Here is a 27,441-nt window from a genome sequence, read left to right as displayed (position 1 = left end):
TGTTGGTGGGGCTGATTTGTTCAAAATTAGAAAGCTCTCCTGAGGATATCAGGTGGACCAAATCTATTTCCGAGAGTCCGGATGTGGATGGTGAGGAGGCGTGATCTAAAAATTAGAATCATAGTTTCTTGAGTGAAATTAACAAACACGTCTACATATCGATATAGTCGAAGACTGAATCTCTCTGCTGTTAAATGCAATAGATGGTGAAATTATAATTCGGTATTGGCATGCTTATATTCCCCAACGATCTGAAAGGATATGGGACAAAGGCTGATAGATTGAGTTATTTCACAGATCAGCTGAATGCTGGAATAAACTCGAGGGGGCTGAATGGATGCCTCCTCTTCTTGAATGCTCCAACCTGATTGGAGAGGTTCAATCATGAAGTTAATTTTAAAATTCTCACATCCCAATTGCTCATGCACAAAATCAAATATCAGATTTAAGATTTACCCCACATCTGTTTGCTAATAAATGTGCATCCTCACCTCCAGCCTGATTTCCAAGTTAACCACAATCAAATCTCGGAAGGCCCTAATACAGGTGCTAAAAATAATTCACAATGAAGATACAAGGAAAGAGAGATATCGCTGCACTTCATGTCTTTATCGCTTCTTTTCCCATTCCCCTTAAGTCTGCCTCTTTGTCGTTATCACTCCTTCACTCAGTGGGAACAGTTTCTCTTGATCGACTCTCTTACCAGGCCCTCAGGATTTTGAACACCTCGATCAAATCTCCTCTCAGCCTTCTCTGCTCCAGGTTAACCAGGCCCATCTTCTCCAAGCTATCGATGGAACTGAAATAACTCATAACTGTGACCACTTCTGTGAATCTTTTCCACGCACTCTCCAATGCCTCCACAGACCCCACATTCACGCTCTCTCCCTCCCTCTATCACACACAATTACACTCGTTCCTTCTCTCTGTCAAAAATACTCACATTCTCCCCCTCTTTCACACACACTTAGACTCTCTCCCTCTTTCTCACACAATCAGCTTCTTCCCCTCTCTTTGTCACACACACTGACATTCTCCGTCTCTCACCGTAACACACAATCAGACTCCCTCCTCTCTCTGTCACACACACTCACACTTCCTCCCTCTCAATCACATATACTCACACTAACCCCATCTCTATCCCTGACACTCACAATCTTCCCCTCTCCTTGTCAAACACACACACATACTTGTGTATTTTTTCACACAAAGTGACACCCTCCCTGTCTCTCACTCCCACGCCCTCACACTCTCCCCCTCTCTCACACAGTCTCTCTCCCCCACTCTCTGCCATACACATTCACATTCACGTCCTCTCTCTCTCAAAATCCCTCCCACTCTCTCTCACACTCATCCCCGCTCTCAGACACACGCACTCTCTTCCTTGGTCACACTCACCCCCTCAAACTCTCCGCTCACATTGCCACAAACACTCACACTCTCCCACTCTCTCTCCCTCTATCTCCATCTCCTCCTTTTTCTTTGATATATATATTCACACCCCCCTTGCTCACTCATAGACAAAATCTCCTCCTTTCTCTCTCCTACTTTCTCTCCCCCCTCGCTCTTTTACACACGCTATCGCTCTCTCTCTCTCTCTCTCTCTCCCTCTCTTACAATCACACTGCCCCCTCTCTCTCAAACACACTCTCAATCTGTACCTCACTCTCTCACAATCAAACCCTGCACTTTACTCTTTCACACAGAGACACTCTGAACATCACTCTCTCATGCACATTCTGCACTTCACTTTCTCACATTCACACTCTGCACCTCTCTCACTCACAGTCTCCTCCTCTCTCTCACATGCTCACTCTCTCCATTGCCCTTTTACGCACACTCTGGTTTGTCCATTTTCATCACAATCACACTGCCCAATCTCTCACACAAATTCAAACTGCATCACACTCTCACACATTCACACCCTGCACCACACTCTCATTCACATTCTCCTCTCTCTCACTCACAGTCTCCATCCCTCTCCTTCATAGTCTCTCTCTCTCTCTCTCTCTCTCTCAAATTCAACCTTACTCTCTCACTCACAACTCCCTCTCTCACTCATTCTCCCTCTCTCTCTCACTCAAAGTCCCAATCTCTCACTCACAGTCTAAACCCCACTCTCTCTCTCTCCCTCTCACTCTTCCTCCCTCTCTCACAATCACACCACCCTATCTCTCTCACGCACACTCCCACTCTGCTGCTCATTCTCTCACACTCATGCTCTACACCTCACTCTCCCACACTCACACCCTACACCTCACTCTCTCTCACACACACATTCTGCACCTCTCTCTCACACACACATATTCTGCACATCACTCTCCCACAGTCACACTCTGCACCTCAGTCTCCCACATTCAATCCCTTGTCCTTTTTCTCACTCACGCTCGTCACCTCTCTCTCTCTCTCTCAGTCTCCCTTTCTCATTTTCATTGCCTTCCTCTCACATATATTCACAGTCTCTCTCTCTCTCTCTCTCTCATTCACAGCCTCGCTCTCTCTCACATACATTCAGTCACCCTCTCTCACTCAGACTCTCCCTATCTCTCACAGTTTCCCTCTCCCTCTGTCACATGCACCGTCTCCCACTCTTTCCTGTTCAGCATTCCGCTATCTCTCACATTCATTGTCCATCTCGCTCACACAAAGTCCCGATCTCTCTCATTCACAATATCCCTCTCTTTCAGTTTCCTTCTCTCTCTCTGATAAATTCAAAGTCTCTCTCTCTCTCACACACATTCACAGTCTTCTCTCTTCTCTTACTCACCGTCTTATTCTCTCTTATATTCAAATTATCCCCCTTCTTGTCACTGACAGTCCTTCTCTCTTTCTCACACATTCAAATCCTCCCCCCATCTCTCACAGTCATTGTCTCCACCTCTCTCTCAAATTCACAGTCTACATTTCTCTCACATTCACAGTCTCCATCTATCTCTCACTCACCCTCTTCTTGTCTCTCACATTCACATTATCCCTCTCTCTCTCACTCAGACTCTCCTTCTCTTACTCGCATTCATAGTCTCCATCTCTTTTTCAATCAACCTCCACGTCTAGCTCACTCAATGGCGCTCTCTCTCACACACTCAGTCGCATCTTTCTCTCTCAGACTCTCCCTCTCTCACCCAGTCTCCATATCTCTCTTTCATATTAACAGTCTCCCCATCTCTCTCACATTCATTCTGTCCCTCTCACACTCACAGTCTCTCTCCCTCTCTCACACATTCAGTCTCCCTCTCTCACACAGACTCTCCCTCTCTCACACAGCTTCCCTCATCCTCTCTCACATGCACAGTCTTCCAATCTATCTCATTGAGTCTTCCACTACCCCTTACATTCATTGTCCCCCTCATTCACAGTCTCTATCTCTCCAATTCACATTCTACCCCTCTCTCTCTCATTCACAAATTCACAGTCTCCCTCTCTCCCACATTCATCATCTCCCTACTTCACTTACAGTCTCCCTCTCTCTCACATTCAAATCTCCATCATGCTCTCACTCACGTATTCTTCACACTCTCACATTCATTTGATCTCTCTCACTCAGAACCTCCCTCTATCACTCACAATCACAGTCCCCCTCTCTCTCTATCTCTGTCATAGCCCCAATCTCTCACCCACAATTTCACCCCCCCCTTCTCAGTCGCCAACTCTTACTCGCTCATATGCAGCATCCATCTCTCTCGCACTGAGTCTCAGTCCCGCTCTCTCAAATCCAGTCCCTCCCTCACTCTATTACCGTCTCTCTTTCTCGTGTTCACTCTCCTTCTCTCTCACTTTCACGATTTCCTTCTCTCCCACATTCATTGTCTCCCTCTCTCTCACACATTAAAAGTCTCTCTCTCTCTCTCTCTCACTTCTCTTTCTATCTTTCTCTCTCTCTCACATTCACAGTCTCCCTCTCTCTCACGTTCACTGCCTCCCTCTATATCACCTTCAATGTCCCCCTCTCTCTCACATTAACAGTCTCCCTCTCCCATTCACATTCTCCTTCTCTTTTACTTAGTCTCTCTCTCTCACTTAGTCTCCGTTTCTCTCTCTCTCACATTCTGCTTCCCTCTCTATCACATTCTGTTGCCCTCTCTCTCACATTCAAAGTATCCTTCTCACTATCTCAAATTCATCATCTCCCTCTATCACACATTCACAGGTTCCCTCTGCCTCACATTCACCATCTCCCCCTCGCTCACATTCACAGTCTCCCTCTCCCTCACTAGTCATTATCTCGCTATCAAACTTAGTCTCCCTCTATCTCTAAGACATTCACAGCCTCCTTCTCCTTATTTCATATTCTTAGTCTCTCCCTCCCTCACATTCACAGTCTCTCCCTCCCTCACATTCACAGTCTCCCCCTCCCTCACATTCAAAATCTCCCTCACATTCACAGACTCGCCCTCCCTCACATTCAGAGTCTCTCGATCCCTCACATTCACAGTCTCCCTCTCCCTCACATTCACATTCTCCCTCTCCCTCACATTCACAGTCTCTCCCTCCCTCACATTCACAGTCTCCCTCTCCCTCACATTCACATTCTCTCCATCCCTCACATTCACAGTCTCTCCCTCCCTCACATTCACAGTCTCCTCCTCCCTCACATTCACAGTCTCCTCCTCCCTCACATTCACATTCTCTCCCTCCCTCACATTCACATTCTCTCCCTCCCTCACATTCACAGTCTATCCCTTTCTGACATTCAGTCTCGCTCCCTCACATTCACCGTCTCTCCCTCCCTCACATTCACAGTCTCCCTCTCCCACACATTCACAGTCTCCCTCTCCCTCACATTCACAGTCTCTACCTCCCTCACATTCACAGTCTCTCCCTCCCTAACATTCACAGTCTCTCCCTCTCTCACATTTACAGTCTCTCCCTCCCTCGCATTTACAGTCTCTCCCTCCCTCACATTCACAGTCTCTACCTCCCTCACATTCACAGTCTCCTCATCCCTCACATGCACAGTCTCCCTCTCCCTCACATTCACCGTCTCTCCCTCCCTCACATTCACAGTCTCCCTCTCCCTCACATTCACAGTCTCCCTCTCCCTCACATTCACAGTCTCTCCCTCCCTCACATTCACAGTCTATTCCTCTCTCACATTCACAGTCTCCCTCAGACACATTCACAGTCTCTCCCTCCCTCACATTCAACGTCTCTCCCTCCCTCACATTCACAGTCTCTCCCTCCCTCACATTCACAGTCTCCCTCTCCCTCACATTCACAGTCTCCCTCTCCCTCACATTCACAGTCTCTCCCTCCCTCACATTCACAGTCTCTCCCTCCCTCACATTCACAGTCTCCCTCTCCCTCACATTCACAGTCTCCCTCACATTCACAGTCTCCCTCTCCCTCACATTCGCAGTCTCCCTCTCCCTCACATTCACAGTCTCTCCCTCACATTCACAGTCTCTCCCTCTCCCTCACATTCAGAGTCTCTCCCTCTCCCTCACATTCACAGTCTCTCCTTCCCTCACATTCACGGTCTCTCCTTCCCTCACATTCACAGTCTCCCCCTCCTTCACATTCACAGTCTCCCTCACATTCACAGTCTCCCTCTCCCTCACATTCACAGTCTACCTCTCCCTCACATTCACAGTCTCTCCCTCTCTCACATTAACAGTCTCTCCCTCTCTCACATTAACAGTCTCTCCCTCTCTCACATTCACAGTCTCCCTCCCTCGCATTTACAGTCTCTCCCTCCCTCACATTCACAGTCTCTCCCTCCCTCACATTCACAGTCTCGCTCTCCCTCACATTCACAGTCTCCCTTCTCCTCACATTCACAGTCTCCAGCTCCCTCGAATATACACAGTCTCCCCCTCCCTCACATTCACATTCTCCCTCTCACACATTCACAGTCTCTCCCTCCCTCACATTCACTGTTCGCCCTGCCTCACATTCACAGTCTCCCTCACATTCACAGTCTCTCCCTCCCTCACATTCATGGTCTCTCCCTCCCTCACATTCATGGTCTCTCCCTCCCTCACATTCGCAGTCTCTCCCTCCCTCACATTCACATTCTCCCTCCCCCACATTCACATTCTCCCTCCCTCACATTCACATTCTCCCCCTCCCTCACATTCACAGTCTCCCCCTCCTTAACATTCACAGTCTCTCCCTCACATTCACATTCTCTCCCTCTCCCTCACATTAAAAGTATCTCCCTCCGTCCCATTCACCGTCTCTCCCTCGCTCACATTCACAGTCTCGCTCTCCCTCACATTCAGATTCTCTCGATCACTCACATTCACAGTCTCCCTCTTCCTCACATTCACATTCTCCCTCTCCCTCACATTCACAGTCTCTCCCTCCCTCACATTCACAGTCTCCCTCTCCCTCACATTCACATTCTCTCCCTCCCTCACATTCACAGTCTCTCCCTCCCTCACATTCACAGCCTCCTCCTCCCTCACATTCACAGTCTACCTCTCCCTCACATTCACATTCTCTCCCTCCCTCACATTCACAGTCTATCCCTATCTCACATTCACAGTCTCGCTCCCTCAAATTCACCGTCTCTCCCTCCCTCACATTCACAGTCTCCCTCTCCCACACATTCACAGTCTCCCCCTCCCTCACATTCACAGTCTCCCCCTCCCTCACATTCACAGTCTCCTTCTCCCTCACATTCACAGTCTCTCCCTCCCTCACATTCACAGTCTCCCTCTCCCACACATTCACAGTCTCCCCCTCCCTCACATTCACAGTGTCTCCCTCCCTCACATTCACAGTCTCTCCCTCCCTCACATTCACAGTCTCCCGCTCCCTCACATTCACAGTCTCTACCTCCCTCACATTCACAGTCTCTCCCTCCCTCACATTCACAGTCTCTCCCTCCCTCACATTCACAGTCTATCCATCTCTCATATTCACAGTCTCGCACCCTCACATTCACAGTCTCTCCCTCCCTAACATTCACAGTCTCTCCCTCTCTCACATTTACAGTCTCTCCCTCTCTCACATTTACAGTCTCTCCCTCCCTCGCATTTACAGTCTCTCCCTCCCTCACATTCACAGTCTCTCCCTCCCTCACATGCACAGTCTCCCTCTCCCTCACATTCACAGTCTCCCTTCTCCTCACATTCACAGTCTCCAGCTCCCTCAAATTCACAGTCACCCCCTCCCTCACATTCACATTCTCCTTCTCTCACATTCACAGTCTCTCCCTCCTTCACATTCACTGTTCGCCCTCCCTCACATTCACAGTCTCCCACACATTCACAGTCTCTCCCTCCCTCACATTCATGGCCTCTCCCTCCCTCAAATTCATGGTCTCTCCCTCCCTCACATTCACCTTCTCTCCCTCCCTCACATTCACATTCTCCCTCCCTCACATTCACATTCTCCCTCCCTCATATTCACATTCTCCCCCTCCCTCACATTCACATTATCTCCCTCCCTAACATTCACAGTCTCTCCCGCACATTCACAGTCTCTGCCTCTCCCTCACATTCAAAGTCTCATCCTCCCTCACATTCACCGTCTCTCCCGCCCTCACATTCACAGTCTCTCCCTCCCTCACATTCACAGTCTCTCCCTCCCTCACATTCACAGTCTCTCCCTCCCTCACATTCACAGTCTCTCACTCCCTCACATTCAGAGTCTCTCGATCCCTCACATTCACAGTCTCCCTCTCCCTCACATTCACATTCTCCCTCTCCCTCACATTCACAGTCTCTCCCTCCCTCACATTCACAGTCTATCCCTATCTCACATTCACAGTCTCGCTCCCTCACATTCACCGTCTCTCCCTCCCTCACATTCACAGTCTCCCTCTCCCACACATTCACAGTCTCCCCCTCCCTCACATTCACAGTCTCTCCCTCCCTCACATTCACAGTCTCTCCCTCCCTCACATTCACAGTCTATCCATCTCTCATATTCACAGTCTCGCACCCTCACATTCACAGTCTCTTCCTCCCTAACATTCACAGTCTCTCCCATTCTCACATTTACAGTCTCTCCCTCTCTCACATTTACAGTCTCTCCCTCCCTCGCATTTACAGTCTCTCCCTCCCTCACATTCACATTCTCTCCCTCCCTCACATGCACAGTCTCCCTCTCCCTCACATTCACAGTCTCCCTTCGCCTCACATTCACAGTCTCCAGCTCCCTCAAATTCACAGTCACCCCCTCCCTCACATTCACATTCTCCCTCTCTCACATTCACAGTCTCTCGCTCCCTCACATTCACTGTTCGCCCTCCCTCACATTCACAGTCTCCCTCACATTCACAGTCTCTCCCTCCCTCGCATTCATGGTCTGACCCTCCCTCACATTCATGGTCTCTCCCTCCCTCACATTCACAGTCTCTCCCTCCCTAACATTCACAGTCTCTCCCTCACATTCACAGTCTCTCCCTCTCCCTCACATTCACAGTCTCCCTCTCCCTCACATTCACAGTCTCTCCCTCCCTCACATTCACAGTCTCCTTCTCCCTCACATTCACAGTCTCTCCCTCCCTCACATTCACAGTCTCTCCCTCCCTCACATTCACAGTCTCCTCCTCCCTCACATGCACAGTCTCCCTCTCCCTCACTTTCACCGTCTCTCCCTCCCTCACATTCACAGTCTCCCTTCTCCTCACATTCACAGTCTCCCTTCTCCTCACATTCACAGTCTCCCTCTCCCTCACATTCACCGTCTCTCCCTCCCTCACATTCACAGTCTCCCTCTCCCTCACATTCACAGTCTCCCTTCTCCTCACATTCACAGTCTCCAGCTCCCTCAAATTCACAGTCTCCCCCTCCCTCACATTCACATTCTCCTTCTCTCACATTCACAGTCTCTCCCTCCTTCACATTCACTGTTCGCCCTCCCTCACATTCACAGTCTCCCACACATTCACAGTCTCTCCCTCCCTCACATTCATGGCCTCTCCCTCCCTCAAATTCATGGTCTCTCCCTCCCTCACATTCACCTTCTCTCCCTCCCTCACATTCACATTCTCCCTCCCTCACATTCACATTCTCCCTCCCTCATATTCACATTCTCCCCCTCCCTCACATTCACAGTCTCTCCCTCCCTAACATTCACAGTCTCTCCCGCACATTCACAGTCTCTGCCTCTCCCTCACATTCAAAGTCTCATCCTCCCTCACATTCACCGTCTCTCCCTCCCTCACATTCACATTCTCGCTCTCCCTCACATTCACAGTCTCCCTTCTCCTCACATTCACAGTCTCCAGGTCCCTCAAATTCACAGTCTCCCTTTCCCTCACATTCACATTCTCCCTCTCTCACATTCACAGTCTCTCCCTCCCTCACATTCACTGTTCACCCTCCCTCACATTCACAGTCTCCCTCACATTCACAGTCTTTCCCTCCCTCACATTCATGGTCTCTCCTTCCCTCACATTCATGGTCTCTCCCACCCTCACATTCATGGTCGCTCCCTCCCTCACATTCACATTCTCTCCCTCCCTCACATTCACATTCTCCCTCCCTCACATTCACATTCTCCCTCCCTCACATTCACATTCTCCCCCTCCCTCACATTCACAGTCTCCAGCTCCCTCAAATTCACAGTCACCCCCTCCCTCACATTCACATTCTCCCTCTCTCACATTCACAGTCTCTCGCTCCCTCACATTCACTGTTCGCCCTCCCTCACATTCACAGTCTCCCTCACATTCACAGTCTCTCCCTCCCTCGCATTCATGGTCTGACCCTCCCTCACATTCATGGTCTCTCCCTCCCTCACATTCACAGTCTCTCCCTCCCTAACATTCACAGTCTCTCCCTCACATTCACAGTCTCTCCCTCTCCCTCACATTCAAAGTCTCTCCCTCCCTCACATTCACCGTCTCTCCCTCCGTCACATTCACAGTCTCCCTCTCCCTCATATTCACAGTCTCTCCCTCCCTCACATTCACAGTCTCCCTCTCCCTCACATTCACAGTCTCTCCCTCCCTCACATTCACAGTCTCCTTCTCCCTCACATTCACAGTCTCTCCCTCCCTCACATTCACAGTCTCTCCCTCCCTCACATTCACAGTCTCCTCCTCCCTCACATGCACAGTCTCCCTCTCCCTCACTTTCACCGTCTCTCCCTCCCTCACATTCACAGTCTCCCTTCTCCTCACATTCACAGTCTCCCTTCTCCTCACATTCACAGTCTCCAGCTCCCTCAAATTCACAGTCTCCCCCTCCCTCACATTCACATTCTCCTTCTCTCACATTCACAGTCTCTCCCTCCTTCACATTCACTGTTCGCCCTCCCTCACATTCACAGTCTCCCACACATTCACAGTCTCTCCCTCCCTCACATTCATGGCCTCTCCCTCCCTCAAATTCATGGTCTCTCCCTCCCTCACATTCACCTTCTCTCCCTCCCTCACATTCACATTCTCCCTCCCTCACATTCACATTCTCCCTCCCTCATATTCACATTCTCCCCCTCCCTCACATTCACAGTCTCTCCCTCCCTAACATTCACAGTCTCTCCCGCACATTCACAGTCTCTGCCTCTCCCTCACATTCAAAGTCTCATCCTCCCTCACATTCACCGTCTCTCCCTCCCTCACATTCACATTCTCGCTCTCCCTCACATTCACAGTCTCCCTTCTCCTCACATTCACAGTCTCCAGGTCCCTCAAATTCACAGTCTCCCTTTCCCTCACATTCACATTCTCCCTCTCTCACATTCACAGTCTCTCCCTCCCTCACATTCACTGTTCACCCTCCCTCACATTCACAGTCTCCCTCACATTCACAGTCTCTCCCTCCCTCACATTCATGGTCTCTCCTTCCCTCACATTCATGGTCTCTCCCACCCTCACATTCATGGTCGCTCCCTCCCTCACATTCACATTCTCTCCCTCCCTCACATTCACATTCTCCCTCCCTCACATTCACATTCTCCCTCCCTCACATTCACATTCTCCCCCTCCCTCACATTCACAGTCTCCCCCTCCCTCACATTCACAGTCTCCCCCTCCCTAACATTCACAGTCTCTCCCTCACATTCACAGTCTCTCCCTCTCCCTCACATTCAAAGTCTCTCCCTCCCTCACATTCACCGTCTCTCCCTCCCTCACATTCACAGTCTCTCCCTCCCTCACATTCACAGTCTGTCCCTCCCTCACATTCACAGTCTCCCTCTCCCTCACATTCACATTCTCCCTCTCCCTCACATTCACAGTCTCTCCCTCCCTCACATTCACAGTCTCCCTCTCCCTCACATTCACATTCTCTCCCTCCCTCACATTCACAGTCTCTCCCTCCCTCACATTCACAGTCTCCTCCTCCCTCACATTCACAGTCTCGCTCCCTCACATTCACAGTCTCTCCCTCCCTAACATTCACAGTCTCTCCCTCTCTCACATTCACAGTCTCTCCCTCCCTCACATTCACACTCTCCTCCACCCTCACATGCACATTCTCCCTCTCCCTCACATTCACCGTCTCTCCCTCCCTCACATTCACATTCTCGCTCTCCCTCACATTCACAGTCTCCCTTCTCCTCACATTCACAGTCTCCAGCTCCCTCAAATTCACAGTCTCCCTTTCCCTCACATTCACATTCTCCCTCTCTCACATTCACAGTCTCTCCCTCCCTCACATTCACTGTTCACCCTCCCTCACATTCACAGTCTCCCTCACATTCACAGTCTCTCCCTCCCTCACATTCATGGTCTCTCCTTCCCTCACATTCATGGTCTCTCCCACCCTCACATTCATGGTCTCTCCCTCCCTCACATTCACATTCTCTCCCTCCCTCACATTCACATTCTCCCTCCCTCACATTCACATTCTCCCTCCCTCACATTCACATTCTCCCCCTCCCTCACATTCACAGTCTCCCCCTCCCTCACATTCACAGTCTCCCCCTCCCTAACATTCACAGTCTCTCCCTCACATTCACAGTCTCTCCCTCTCCCTCACATTCAAAGTCTCTCCCTCCCTCACATTCACCGTCTCTCCCTCCCTCACATTCACAGTCTCTCCCTCCCTCACATTCAGAGTCTCTCGATCACTCACATTCACAGTCTACCTCTCCCTCACATTCACATTCTCTCCCTCTCTCACATTCACAGTCTATCCCTATCTCACATTCACAGTCTCGCTCCCTCACATTCACCGTCTCTCCCTCCCTCACATTCACAGTCTCCCTCTCCCACACATTCACAGTCTCCCTCTCCCTCACATTCACAGTCTCTACCTCCCTCACATTCACAGTCTCCCCCTCCCTCACATTCACAGTCTCCTTCTCTCACATTCACAGTCTCTCCCTCCTTCACATTCACTGTTCGCCCTCCCTCACATTCACAGTCTCCCACACATTCACAGTCTCTCCCTCCCTCACATTCATGGCCTCTCCCTCCCTCACATTCATGGCCTCTCCCTCCCTCAAATTCATGGTCTCTCCCTCCCTCACATTCACCTTCTCTCCCTCCCTCACATTCACATTCTCCCTCCCTCACATTCACATTCTCCCTCCCTCATATTCACATTCTCCCCCTCCCTCACATTCACAGTCTCTCCCTCCCTAACATTCACAGTCTCTCCCGCACATTCACAGTCTCTGCCTCTCCCTCACATTCAAAGTCTCATCCTCCCTCACATTCACCGTCTCTCCCTCCCTCACATTCACAGTCTCTCCCTCCCTCACATTCACAGTCTCTCCCTCCCTCACATTCACAGTCTCTCCCTCCCTCACATTCACAGTCTCTCCCTCCCTCACATACAGAGTCTCTCGATCCCTCACATTCACAGTCTCCCTCTCCCTCACATTCACATTCTCCCTCTCCCTCACATTCACAGTCTCTCCCTCCCTCACATTCAGAGTCTCCCTCTCCCTCACATTCACATTCTCTCCCTCCCTCACATTCACAGTCTCTCCCTCCCTCACATTCACAGTCTCCTCCTCCCTCACATTCACAGTCTCCTCCTCCCTCACATTCACAGTCTAACTCTCCCTCACATTCACATTCTATCCCTCCCTCACATTCACAGTCTATCCCTCTCTCACATTCACAGTCTCGCTCCCTCACATTCACAGTCTCTCCCTCCCTAACATTCACAGTCTCTCCCTCTCTCACATTCGCAGTCTCTCCCTCCCTCACATTCACAGTCTCCTCCACCCTCACATGCACAGTCTCCCTCTCCCTCACATTCACCGTCTCTCCCTCCCTCACATTCACAGTCTCGCTCTCCCTCACATTCAAAGTGTCCCTTCTCCTCACATTCACAGTCTCCAGCTCCCTCAAATTCACATTCTCCCTTTCCCTCACATTCACATTCTCCCTCTCTCACATTCACAGTCTCTCCCTCCCTCACATTCACTGTTCACCCTCCCTCACATTCACAGTCTCCCTCACATTCACAGTCTCTCCCTCCCTCACATTCATGGTCTCTCCTTCCCTCACATTCATGGTCTCTCCCACCCTCACATTCATGGTCTCTCCCTCCCTCACATTCACATTCTCTCCCTCCCTCACATTCACATTCTCCCTCCCTCACATTTACATTCTCCCTCCATCACATTCACATTCTCCCCCTCCCTCACATTCACAGTCTCCCCCTCCCTCACATTCACAGTCTCCCCCTCCCTCACATTCACAGTCTCCCCCTCCCTAACATTCACAGTCTCTCCCTCACATTCACAGTCTCTCCCTCTCCCTCACATTCAAAGTCTCTCCCTCCCTCACATTCACCGTCTCTCCCTCCCTCACATTCACAGTCTCTCCCTCCCTCACATTCAGAGTCTCTCGATCCCTCACATTCACAGTCTACCTCTCCCTCACATTCAAATTCTCTCCCTCCCTCACATTCACAGTCTATCCCTATCTCACATTCACCGTCTCTCCCTCCCTCACATTCACAGTCTCCCTCTCCCACACATTCACAGTCTCCCTCTCCCTCACATTCACAGTCTCTACCTCCCTCACATTCACAGTCTCTCCCTCCCTCACATTCACAGTCTCTCCCTCTCTCACATTTACAGTCTCTCCCTCTCTCACATTTACAGTCTCTCCCTCCCTCGCATTTACAGTCTCTCCCTCCCTCACATTCACAGTCTCTCCCTCCCTCACATGCACAGTCTCCCTCTCCCTCACATTCACAGCCTCCCTTCTCCTCACATTCACAGTCTCCAGCTCCCTCAAATTCACAGTCTCCCCCTCCCTCACATTCACATTCTCCCTCTCTCACATTCACAGTCTCTCGCTCCCTCACATTCACTGTTCGCCCTCCCTCACATTCACAGTCTCCCTCACATTCACAGTCTCTCCCTCCCTCACATTCATGGTCTGACCCTCCCTCACATTCACGGTCTCTCCCTCCCTCACATTCACAGTCTCTCCCTCCCTAACATTCACAGTCTCTCCCTCACATTCACAGTCTCTCCCTCTCCCTCACATTGAAAGTCTCTCCCTCCCTCACATTCACCGTCTCTCCCTCCGTCACATTCACAGTCTCCCTCTCCCTCATATTCACAGTCTCTCCCTCCCTCACATTCACAGTCTCCCTCTCCCTCACATTCACAGTCTCTCCCTCCCTCACATTCACAGTCTCCCCCTCCCTCACATTCGCAGTCTCCCTCTCCCTCACATTCACAGTCTCTCCCTCACATTCACAGTCTCTCCCTCTCCCTCACATTCACAGTCTCTCCCTCCCTCTCATTCACGGTCTCTCCCTCCCTCTCATTCACGGTCTCTCCTTCCCTCACATTCACAGTCTCCCCCTCCTTCACATTCACAGTCTCCCTCACATTCACAGTCTCCCTCACATTCACAGTCTCCCTCTCCCTCACATTCACAGTCTCTCCCTCTCTCACATTCACAGTCTCTCCCTCTCTCACATTCACAGTCTCCCTCCCTCGCATTTACAGTCTCTCCCTCCCTCACATTCACAGTCTCTCCCTCCCTCACATTCACAGTCTCCTCCTCCCTCACATTCACAGTCTCTCCCTCTCTCACATTCACCGTCTCTCCCTCTCTCACATTCACAGTCTCCTTCCCTCGCATTTACAGTCTCTCCCTCCCTCACATTCACAGTCTCTCCCTCCCTCACATTCACAGTCTCCTCCTCCCTCACATTCACAGTCTCTCCCTCTCCCTCACATTGAAAGTCTCTCCCTCCCTCACATTCACCGTCTCTCCCTCCGTCACATTCACAGTCTCCCTCTCCCTCATATTCACAGTCTCTCCCTCCCTCACATTCACAGTCTCCCTCTCCCTCACATTCACAGTCTCTCCCTCCCTCACATTCACAGTCTCCCCCTCCCTCACATTCGCAGTCTCCCTCTCCCTCACATTCACAGTCTCTCCCTCACATTCACAGTCTCTCCCTCTCCCTCACATTCACAGTCTCTCCCTCCCTCTCATTCACGGTCTCTCCCTCCCTCTCATTCACGGTCTCTCCTTCCCTCACATTCAGAGTCTCCCCCTCCTTCACATTCACAGTCTCCCTCACATTCACAGTCTCCCTCACATTCACAGTCTCCCTCTCCCTCACATTCACAGTCTCCCTCTCCCTCACATTCACAGTCTCTCCCTCTCTCACATTCACAGTCTCTCCCTCTCTCACATTCACAGTCTCCCTCCCTCGCATTTACAGTCTCTCCCTCCCTCACATTCACAGTCTCTCCCTCCCTCACATTCACAGTCTCCTCCTCCCTCACATGCACAGTCTCCCTCTCCCTCACTTTCACCGTCTCTCCCTCCCTCACATTCACAGTCTCCCTTCTCCTCACATTCACAGTCTCCCTTCTCCTCACATTCACAGTCTCCAGCTCCCTCAAATTCACAGTCTCCCCCTCCCTCACATTCACATTCTCCTTCTCTCACATTCACAGTCTCTCCCTCCTTCACATTCACTGTTCGCCCTCCCTCACATTCACAGTCTCCCACACATTCACAGTCTCTCCCTCCCTCACATTCATGGCCTCTCCCTCCCTCAAATTCATGGTCTCTCCCTCCCTCACATTCACATTCTCCCTCCCTCATATTCACATTCTCCCCCTCCCTCACATTCACAGTCTCTCCCTCCCTAACATTCACAGTCTCTCCCGCACATTCACAGTCTCTGCCTCTCCCTCACATTCAAAGTCTCATCCTCCCTCACATTCACCGTCTCTCCCTCCCTCACATTCACAGTCTCTCCCTCCCTCACATTCACAGTCTCTCCCTCCCTCACATTCACAGTCTCTCCCTCCCTCACATACAGAGTCTCTCGATCCCTCACATTCACAGTCTCCCTCTCCCTCACATTCACATTCTCCCTCTCCCTCACATTCACAGTCTCTCCCTCCCTCACATTCACAGTCTCCCTCTCCCTCACATTCACATTCTCTCCCTCCCTCACATTCACAGTCTCTCCCTCCCTCACATTCACAGTCTCCTCCTCCCTCACATTCACAGTCTCCTCCTCCCTCACATTCACAGTCTAACTCTCCCTCACATTCACATTCTATCCCTCCCTCACTTTCACAGTCTATCCCTCTCTCACATTCACAGTCTCGCTCCCTCACATTCACAGTCTCTCCCTCCCTAACATTCACAGTCTCTCCCTCTCTCACATTCACAGTCTCTCCCTCCCTCACATTCACAGTCTCCTCCACCCTCACATGCACAGTCTCCCTCTCCCTCACATTCACCGTCTCTCCCTCCCTCACATTCACAGTCTCGCTCTCCCTCACATTCACAGTCTCCCTTCTCCTCACATTCACAGTCTCCAGCTCCCTCAAATTCACAGTCTCCCTTTCCCTCACATTCACATTCTCCCTCTCTCACATTCACAGTCTCTCCCTCCCTCACATTCACTGTTCACCCTCCCTCACATTCACAGTCTCCCTCACATTCACAGTCTCTCCCTCCCTCACATTCATGGTCTCTCCTTCCCTCACATTCATGGTCTCTCCCTCCCTCACATTCACATTCTCTCCCTCCCTCACATTCACATTCTCCCTCCCTCACATTCACATTCTCCCTCCCTCACATTCACATTCTCCCCCTCCCTCACATTCACAGTCTCCCCCTCCCTCACATTCACAGTCTCCCCCTCCCTCACATTCACAGTCTCCCCCTCCCTAACATTCACAGTCTCTCCCTCACATTCACAGTCTCTCCCTCTCCCTCACATTCAAAGTCTCTCCCTCCCTCAACTTCACCGTCTCTCCCTCCCTCACATTCACAGTCTCTCCCTCCCTCACATTCAGAGTCTCTCGATCACTCACATTCACAGTCTACCTCTCCCTCACATTCACATTCTCTCCCTCCCTCACATTCACAGTCTATCCCTATCTCACATTCACAGTCTCGCTCCCTCACATTCACCGTCTCTCCCTCCCTCACATTCACAGTCTCCCTCTCCCACACATTCACAGTCTCCCTCTCCCTCACATTCACAGTCTCTACCTCCCTCACATTCACAGTCTCTCCCTCCCTCACATTCACAGTCTCTCCCTCTCTCACATTTACAGTGTCTCCCTCTCTCACATTTACAGTCTCTCCCTCCCTCGCATTTACAGTCTCTCCCTCCCTCACATTCACAGTCTCTCCCTCCCTCACATGCACAGTCTCCCTCTCCCTCACATTCACAGTCTCCCTTCTCCTCACATTCACAGTCTCCAGCTCCCTCAAATTCACAGTCTCCCCCTCCCTCACATTCACATTCTCCCTCTCTCACATTCACAGTCTCTCGCTCCCTCACATTCACTGTTCGCCCTCCCTCACATTCACAGTCTCCCTCACATTCACAGTCTCTCCCTCCCTCACATTCATGGTCTGACCCTCCCTCACATTCAAAGTCTCTCCCTCCCTCACATTCACCGTCTCTCCCTCCGTCACATTCACAGTCTCCCTCTCCCTCATATTCACAGTCTCTCCCTCCCTCACATTCACAGTCTCCCTCTCCCTCACATTCACAGTCTCTCCCTCCCTCACATTCACAGTCTCCCCCTCCCTCACATTCGCAGTCTCCCTCTCCCTCACATTCACAGTCTCTCCCTCACATTCACAGTCTCTCCCTCTCCCTCACATTCACAGTCTCTCCCTCCCTCTCTTTCACGGTCTCTCCCTCCCTCTCATTCACGGTCTCTCCTTCCCTCACATTCACAGTCTCCCCCTCCTTCACATTCACAGTCTCCCTCACATTCACAGTCTCCCTCACATTCACAGTCTCCCTCTCCCTCACATTCACAGTCTCCCTCTCCCTCACATTCACAGTCTATCGCTCTCTCACATTTAGAGTCTCTCCCTCTCTCACATTCACAGTCTCCCTCCCTCGCATTTACAGTCTCTCCCTCCCTCACATTCACAGTCTCTCCCTCCCTCACATTCACAGTCTCCTCCTCCCTCAGATGCACAGTCTCCCTCTCCCTCACTTTCACCGTCTCTCCCTCCCTCACATTCACAGTCTCCCTTCTCCTCACATTCACAGTCTCCCTTCTCCTCACATTCACAGTCTCCAGCTCCCTCAAATTCACAGTCTCCCCCTCCCTCACATTCACATTCTCCTTCTCTCACATTCTCAGTCTCTCCCTCCTTCACATTCACTGTTCGCCCTCCCTCACATTCACAGTCTCCCTCACATTCACAGTCTCTCCCTCCCTCACATTCATGGCCTCTCCCTCCCTCAAATTCATGGTCTCTCCCTCCCTCACATTCACCTTCTCTCCCTCCCTCACATTCACATTCTCCCTCCCTCACATTCACATTCTCCCTCCCTCATATTCACATTCTCCCCCTCCCTCACATTCACAGTCTCTCCCTCCCTAACATTCACAGTCTCTCCCTCACATTCACAGTCTCTGCCTCTCCCTCACATTCAAAGTCTCATCCTCCCTCACATTCACCGTCTCTCCCTTCCTCACATTCACAGTCTCTCCCTCCCTCACATTCACAGTCTCTCCCTCCCTCACATTCACCGTCTCTCCCTCCCTCACATTCACAGTCTCTCCCTCCCTCACATTCACAGTCTCTCCCTCCCTCACAGTCACAGTCTCTCCCTCACTCACATTCACAGTCTCCTCCTCCCTCACATTCACAGTCTAACTCTCCCTCACATTCACATTCTATCCCTCCCTCACATTCACAGTCTATCCCTCTCTCACATTCACAGTCTCTCCCTCCCTAACATTCACAGTCTCTCTCTCTCTCACATTCACAGTCTCTCCCTCCCTCACATTCACAGTCTCCTCCACCCTCACATGCACAGTCTCCCTCTCCCTCACATTCACCGTCTCTCCCTCCCTCACATTCACAGTCTCGCTCTCCCTCACATTCACAGTCTCCCTTCTCCTCACATTCACAGTCTCCAGCTCCCTCAAATTCACAGTCTCCCCCTCCCTCACATTCACATTCTCCCTCTATCACATTCACAGTCTCTCCCTCCCTCACATTCACTGTTCGCCCTCCCTCACATTCACAGTCTCCCTCACATTCACAGTCTCTCCCTCCCTCACATTCATGGTCTGACCCTCCCTCACATTCATGGTCTCTCCCTCCCTCACATTCACAGTCTCTCCCTCCCTAACATTCACAGTCTCTACCTCACATTCACAGTCTCTCCCTCTCCCTCACATTCAAAGTCTCTCCCTCCCTCACATTCACCGTCTCTACCTCCGTCACATTCACAGTCTCCCTCTCCCTCATATTCACAGTCTCTCCCTCCCTCACATTCACAGTCTCCCTCTCCCTCACATTCACAGTCTCTCCCTCCCTCACATTCACAGTCTCCTTCTCCCTCACAGTCACAGTCTCTCCCTCCCTCACGTTCACAGTCTCCCCCTCCCTCACATCCGGAGTCTCCCCCTCCCTCACATTCAAAGTCTCTCCCTCACATTCACAGTCTCTCCCTCTCCCTCACATTCACAGTCTCTCCCTCCCTCTCATTCACGCTCTCTCCCTCCCTCCCTTTCACGGTCTCTCCTTCCCTCACATTCACAGTCTCCCCCTCCTTCACATTCACAGTCTCCCTCACATTCACAGTCTCCCTCACATTCACAGTCTCCCTCTCCCTCACATTCACAGTCTCCCTCTCCCTCACATTCACAGTCACTCCCTCTCTCACATTCACAGTCTCTCCCTCTCTCACATTCACAGTCTCCATCCCTCGCATTTACAGTCTCTCCCTCCCTCACATTCACAGTCTCTCCCTCCCTCACATTCACAGTCCCCTCCTCCCTCACATGCACAGTCTTCCTCTCCCTCACTTTCACCGTCTCTCCCTCCCTCACATTCACAGTCTCCCTTCTCCTCACATTCACAGTCTCCCTTCTCCTCACATTCACAGTCTCCAGCTCCCTCAAATTCACAGTCTCCCCCTCCCTCACATTCACATTCTCCTTCTCTCACATTCACAGTCTCTCCCTCCTTCACATTCACTGTTCGCCCTCCCTCACATTCACAGTCTCCCTCACATTCACAGTCTCTCCCTCCCTCACATTCATGGCCTCTCCCTCCCTCAAATTCATGGTCTCTCCCTCCCTCACATTCACCTTCTCTCCCTCCCTCACATTCACATTCTCCCTCCCTCACATTCACATTCTCCCTCCCTCATATTCACATTCTCCCCCTCCCTCACATTCACAGTCTCTCCCTCCCTAACATTCACAGTCTCTCCCTCACATTCACAGTCTCTGCCTCTCCCTCACATTCAAAGTCTCATCCTCCCTCACATTCACCGTCTCTCCCTCCCTCACATTCACAGTCACTCCCTCCCTCACATTCACAGTCTCTCCCTCCCTCACATTCACAGTCTCTCCCTCACTCACATTCACAGTCTCCTCCTCCCTCACATTCACAGTCTCCTCCTCCCTCACATTCACAGTCTAACTCTCCCTCACATTCACATTCTATCCCTCCCTCACATTCACAGTCTATCCCTCTCTCACATTCACAGTCTCGCTCCCTCACATTCACAGTCTCTCCCTCCCTAACATTCATAGTCTCTCCCTCTCTCACATTCACAGTCTCTCCCTCCCTCACATTCACAGTCTCCTCCACCCTCACATGCACAGTCTCCCTCTCCCTCACATTCACCGTCTCTCCCTCCCTCACATTCACAGTCTCGCTCTCCCTCACATTCACAGTCTCCCTTCTCCTCACATTCACAGTCTCCAGCTCCCTCAAATTCACAGTCTCCCTTTCCCTCACATTTACATTCTCCCTCTCTCACATTCACAGTCTCTCCCTCCCTCACATTCACTGTTCGCCCTCCCTCACATTCACAGTCTCCCTCACATTCACAGTCTCTCCCTCCCTCACATTCATGGTCTCTCCTTCCGTCACATTCATGGTCTCTCCCTCCCTCACATTCATGGTCTCTCCCTCCCTCACATTCACATTCTCTCCCTCCCTCACATTCACATTCTCCCTCCCTCACATTCACAATCTCCCTCCCTCACATTCACATTCTCCCCCTCCCTCACATTCACAGTCTCCCCCTCCCTCACATTCACAGTCTCCCCCACCCTAACATTCACAGTCTCTCCCTCACATTCACAGTCTCTCCCTCCCCCGCACATTCAAAGTCTCTCCCTCCCTCACATTCACCGTCTCTCCCTCCCTCACATTCTCAGTCTCTCCCTCCCTCACATTCAGAGTCTCTCGATCACTCACATTCACAGTCTACCTCTCCCTCACATTCACATTCTCTCCCTCCCTCACATTCACAGTCTATCCCTATCTCACATTCACAGTCTCGCTCCCTCACATTCACCGTCTCTCCCTCCCTCACATTCACAGTCTCCCTCTCCCACACATTCACAGTCTCCCTCTCCCTCACATTCACAGTCTCTTCCTCCCTCACATTCACAGTCTCTCCCTCCCTCACATTCACAGTCTCTCCCTCCCTCACATTCACAGTCTATCCATCTCTCATATTCACAGTCTCGCACCCTCACATTCACAGTCTCTCCCTCCCTAACATTCACAGTCTCTCCCTCTCTCACATTTACAGTCTCTCCCTCTCTCACATTTACAGTCTCTCCCTCCCTCGCATTTACAGTCTCTCCCTCCCTCACATTCACAGTCTCTCCCTCCCTCACATGCACAGTCTCCCTCTCCCTCACATTCACAGTCTCCCTTCTCCTCACATTCACAGTCTCCAGCTCCCTCAAATTCACAGTCTCCCCCTCCCTCACATTCACATTCTCGCTCTCTCACATTCACAGTCTCTCGCTCCCTCACATTCACTGTTCGCCCTCCCTCACATTCAGTCTCCCTCACATTCACAGTCTCTCCCTCCCTCACATTCATGGTCTGACCCTCCCTCACATTCATGGTCTCTCCCTCCCTCACATTCACAGTCTCTCCCTCCCTAACATTCACAGTCTCTCCCTCACATTCACAGTCTCTCCCTCTCCCTCACATTCAAAGTCTCTCCCTCCCTCACATTCACCGTCTCTCCCTCCGTCACATTCACAGTCTCCCTCTCCCTCATATTCACAGTCTCTCCCTCCCTCACATTCACAGTCTCCCTCTCCCTCACATTCACAGTCTCTCCCTCCCTCACATTCACAGTCTCCTTCTCCCTCACATTCACAGTCTCTCCCTCCCTCACATTCACAGTCTCTCCCTCCCTCACGTTCACAGTCTCCCCCTCCCTCACATTCGCAGTCTCCCTCTCCCTCACATTCACAATCTCTCCCTCACATTCACAGTCTCTCCCTCTCCCTCACATTCACAGTCTCTCCCTCCCTCTCATTCACGGTCTCTCCCTCCCTCTCATTCACGGACTCTCCTTCCCTCACATTCACAGTCTCCCCCTCCTTCACATTCACAGTCTCCCTCACATTCACAGTCTCCCTCACATTCACAGTCTCCCTCTCCCTCACATTCACAGTCTCCCTCTCCCTCACATTCACAGTCTCTCCCTCTCTCACATTCACAGTCTCTCCCTCTCTCACATTCACAGTCTCCCTCCCTCGCATTTACAGTCTCTCCCTCCCTCACATTCACAGTCTCTCCATCCCTCACATTCACAGTCTCCTCCTCCCTCACATGCACAGTCTCCCTCTCCCTCACTTTCACCGTCTTTCCCTCCCTCACATTCACAGTCTCCCTTCTCACATTCACAGTCTCCCTTCTCCTCACATTCACCGTCTCCAGCTCCCTCAAATTCACAGTCTCCCCCTCCCTCACATTCACATTCTACTTCTCTCACATTCACAGTCTCTCCCTCCCTCACATTCACAGTCTCCTCCTCCCTCACATTCACAGTCTAACTCTCCCTCACATTCACATTCTATCCCTCCCTCACATTCACAGTCTATCCCTCTCTCACATTGACAGTCTCGCTCCCTCACATTCACAGTCTCTCCCTCCCTAACATTCACAGTCTCTCCCTCTCTCACATTCACAGTCTCTCCCTCCCTCACATTCACAGTCTCCTCCACCCTCACATGCACAGTCTCCCTCTCCCTCACATTCACCGTCTCTCCCTCCCTCACATTCACAGTCTCTCCCTCCCTCACATTCACAGTCTCCTCCTCCCTCACATTCACAGTCTAACTCTCCCTCACATTCACATTCTATCCCTCCCTCACATTCACAGTCTATCCCTCTCTTACATTCACAGTCTCGCTCCCTCACATTCACAGTCTCTCCCTCCCTAACATTCACAGTCTCTCCCTCTCTCACATTCACAGTCTCTCCCTCCCTCACATTCACAGTCTCCTCCACCCTCACATGCACAGTCTCCCTCTCCCTCACATTCACCGTCTCTCCCTCCCTCACATTCACAGTCTCGCTCTCCCTCACATTCACAGTCTCCCTTCTCCTCACATTCACAGTCTCCAGCTCCCTCAAATTCACAGTCTCCCTTTCCCTCACATTCACATTCTCCCTCTCTCACATTCACATGCTCTCCCTCCCTCACATTCACTGTTCGCCCTCCCTCACATTCACAGTCTCCCTCACATTCACAGTCTCTCCCTCCCTCACATTCATGGTCTCTCATTCCCTCACATTCATGGTCTCTCCCTCCCTCACATTCATGGTCTCTCCCTCCCTCACATTCACAGTCTCCCTTCTCCTCACATTCACAGTCTCCCTTCTCCTCACATTCACAGTCTCCAGCTCCCTCAAATTCACAGTCTCCCCCTCCCTCACATTCACATTCTCCTTCTCTCACATTCACAGTCTCTCCCTCCTTCACATTCACTGTTCGCCCTCCCTCACATTCACAGTCTCCCTCACATTCACAGTCTCTCCCTCCCTCATATTCATGGCCTCTCCCTCCCTCAAATTCATGGTCTCTCCCTCCCTCACATTCACCTTCTCTCCCTCCCTCACATTCACATTCTCCCTCCCTCACATTCACATTCTCCCTCCCTCATATTCACATTCTCCCCCTCCCTCACATTCACAGTCTCTCCCTCCCTAACATTCACAGTCTCTCCCTCACATTCACAGTCTCTGCCTCTCCCTCACATTCAAAGTCTCATCCTCCCTCACATTCACCGTCTCTCCCTCCCTCACATTCACAGTCTCCTCCTCCCTCACATTCACAGTCTAACTCTCCCTCACATTCACATTCTATCCCTCCCTCACATTCACAGTCTATCCCTCTCTCACATTCACAGTCTCGCTCCCTCACATTCACAGTCTCTCCCTCCCTAACATTCACAGTCTCTCCCTCTCTCACATTCACAGTCTCTCCCTCCCTCACATTCACAGTCTCTCCCTCTCTCACATTCACAGTCTCCTCCACCCTCACATGCACAGTCTCCCTCTCCCTCACATTCACCGTCTCTCCCTCCCTCACATTCACAGTCTCGCTCTCCCTCACATTCACAGTCTCCCTTCTCCTCACATTCACAGTCTCCAGCTCCCTCAAATTCACAGTCTCCCTTTCCCTCACATTTACATTCTCCCTCTCTCACATTCACAGTCTCTCCCTCCCTCACATTCACAGTCTCCCTCACATTCACAGTCTCTCCCTCCCTCACATTCATTGTCTCTCCTTCCCTCACATTCATGGTCTCTCCCTCCCTCACATTCACATTCTCCCCCTCCCTCACATTCACAGTCTCCCCCTCCCTCACATTCACAGTCTCCCCCACCCTAACATTCACAGTCTCTCCCTCACATTCACAGTCTCTCCCTCTCCCGCACATTCAAAGTCTCTCCCTCCCTCACATTCACCGTCTCTCCCTCCCTCACATTCTCAGTCTCTCCCTCCCTCACATTCAGAGTCTCTCGATCACTCACATTCACAGTCTACCTCTCCCTCACATTCACATTCTCTCCCACCCTCACATTCACAGTCTCCCCCACCCTAACATTCACAGTCTCTCCCTCACATTCACAGTCTCTCCCTCTCCCGCACATTCAAAGTCTCTCCCTCCCTCACATTCACCGTCTCTCCCTCCCTCACATTCTCAGTCTCTCCCTCCCTCACATTCAGAGTCTCTCGATCACTCACATTCACAGTCTACCTCTCCCTCACATTCACATTCTCTCCCTCCTTCACATTCACAGTCTATCCCTATCTCACATTCACAGTCTCGCTCCCTCACATTCACCGTCTCTCCCTCCCTCACATTCACAGTCTCTTCCTCCCTCACATTCACAGTCTCTCCCTCCCTCACATTCACAGTCTCTCCCTCCCTCACATTCACAGTCTATCCATCTCTCATATTCACAGTCTCGCACCCTCACATTCACAGTCTCTCCCTCCCTAACATTCACAGTCTCTCCCTCTCTCACATTTACAGTCTCTCCCTCTCTCACATTTACAGTCTCTCCCTCCCTCGCATTTACAGTCTCTCCCTCCCTCACATTCACAGTCTCTCCCTCCCTCACATGCACAGTCTCCCTCTCCCTCACATTCACAGTCTCCCTTCTCCTCACATTCACAGTCTCCAGCTCCCTCAAATTCACAGTCTCCCCCTCCCTCACATTCACATTCTCGCTCTCTCACATTCACAGTCTCTCGCTCCCTCACATTCATGGTCTGACCCTCCCTCACATTCATGGTCTCTCCCTCCCTCACATTCACAGTCTCTCCCTCCCTAACATTCACAGTCTCTCCCTCACATTCACAGTCTCTCCCTCTCCCTCACATTCAAAGTCTCTCCCTCCCTCACATTCACCGTCTCTCCCTCCGTCACATTCACAGTCTCCCTCTCCCTCATATTCACAGTCTCTCCCTCCCTCACATTCACAGTCTCCCTCTCCCTCACATTCACAGTCTCTCCCTCCCTCACATTCACAGTCTCTCCCACCCTCACATTCACAGTCCCCTCCTCCCTCACATGCACAGTCTTCCTCTCCCTCACTTTCACCGTCTCTCCCTCCCTCACATTCACAGTCTCCCTTCTCCTCACATTCACAGTCTCTCGCTCCCTCACATTCACTGTTCGCCCTCCCTCACATTCACAGTCTCCCTCACATTCACAGTCTCTCCCTCCCTCACATTCATGGTCTGACCCTCCCTCACATTCATGGTCTCTCCCTCCCTCACATTCACAGTCTCTCCCTCCCTAACATTCACAGTCTCTCCCTCACATTCACAGTCTCTCCCTCTCCCTCACATTGAAAGTCTCTCCCACCCTCACATTCACCGTCTCTCCCTCCGTCACATTCACAGTCTCCCTCTCCCTCATATTCACAGTCTCTCCCTCCCTCACATTCACAGTCTCCCTCTCCCTCACATTCACAATCTCTCCCTCCCTCACATTCACAGTCTCCCCCTCCCTCACATTCGCAGTCTCCCTCTCCCTCACATTCACAGTCTCTCCCTCACATTCACAGTCTCTCCCTCTCCCTCACATTCACAGTCTCTCCCTCCCTCTCTTTCACGGTCTCTCCCTCCCTCTCATTCACGGTCTCTCCTTCCCTCACATTCACAGTCTCCCCCTCCTTCACATTCACAGTCTCCCTCACATTCACAGTCTCCCTCACATTCACAGTCTCCCTCTCCCTCACATTCACAGTCTCCCTCTCCCTCACATTCACAGTCTCTCGCTCTCTCACATTCAGAGTCTCTCCCTCTCTCACATTCACAGTCTCCCTCCCTCGCATTTACAGTCTCTCCCTCCCTCACATTCACAGTCTCTCCCTCCCTCACATTCACAGTCTCCTCCTCCCTCACATGCACAGTCTCACTCTCCCTCACTTTCACCGTCTCTCCCTCCCTCACATTCACAGTCTCCCTTCTCCTCACATTCACAGTCTCCCTTCTCCTCACATTCACAGTCTCCAGCTCCCTCAAATTCACAGTCTCCCCCTCCCTCACATTCACATTCTCCTTCTCTCACATTCACAGTCTCTCCCTCCTTCACATTCACTGTTCGCCCTCCCTCACATTCACAGTCTCCCTCACATTCACAGTCTCTCCCTCCCTCACATTCATGGCCTCTCCCTCCCTCAAATTCATGGTCTCTCCCTCCCTCACATTCACCTTCTCTCCCTCCCTCACATGCACATTCTCCCTCCCTCACATTCACATTCTCCCTCCCTCATATTCACATTCTCCCCCTCCCTCACATTCACAG

The 27,441-nt window shown here is 51.5% G+C and overlaps 1 protein-coding gene across 10 annotated transcripts in view; it reads left to right on the top strand.

Moving 5' to 3' along the window:
* Window positions 1-27,441, top strand: part of LOC121274779 (uromodulin-like) — a 231,105-nt gene that overhangs the window by 13,712 nt on the left and 189,952 nt on the right. The window lies entirely within an intron of this gene.

The sequence above is a fragment of the Carcharodon carcharias genome, assembly GCF_017639515.1.
Source record: "Carcharodon carcharias isolate sCarCar2 chromosome 38 unlocalized genomic scaffold, sCarCar2.pri SUPER_38_unloc_19, whole genome shotgun sequence".
NCBI lineage: Eukaryota > Metazoa > Chordata > Chondrichthyes > Lamniformes > Lamnidae > Carcharodon > Carcharodon carcharias.
Note: the sequence above shows the minus strand (reverse complement) of the source record. Positions and strands in the feature narration are given on the sequence as shown.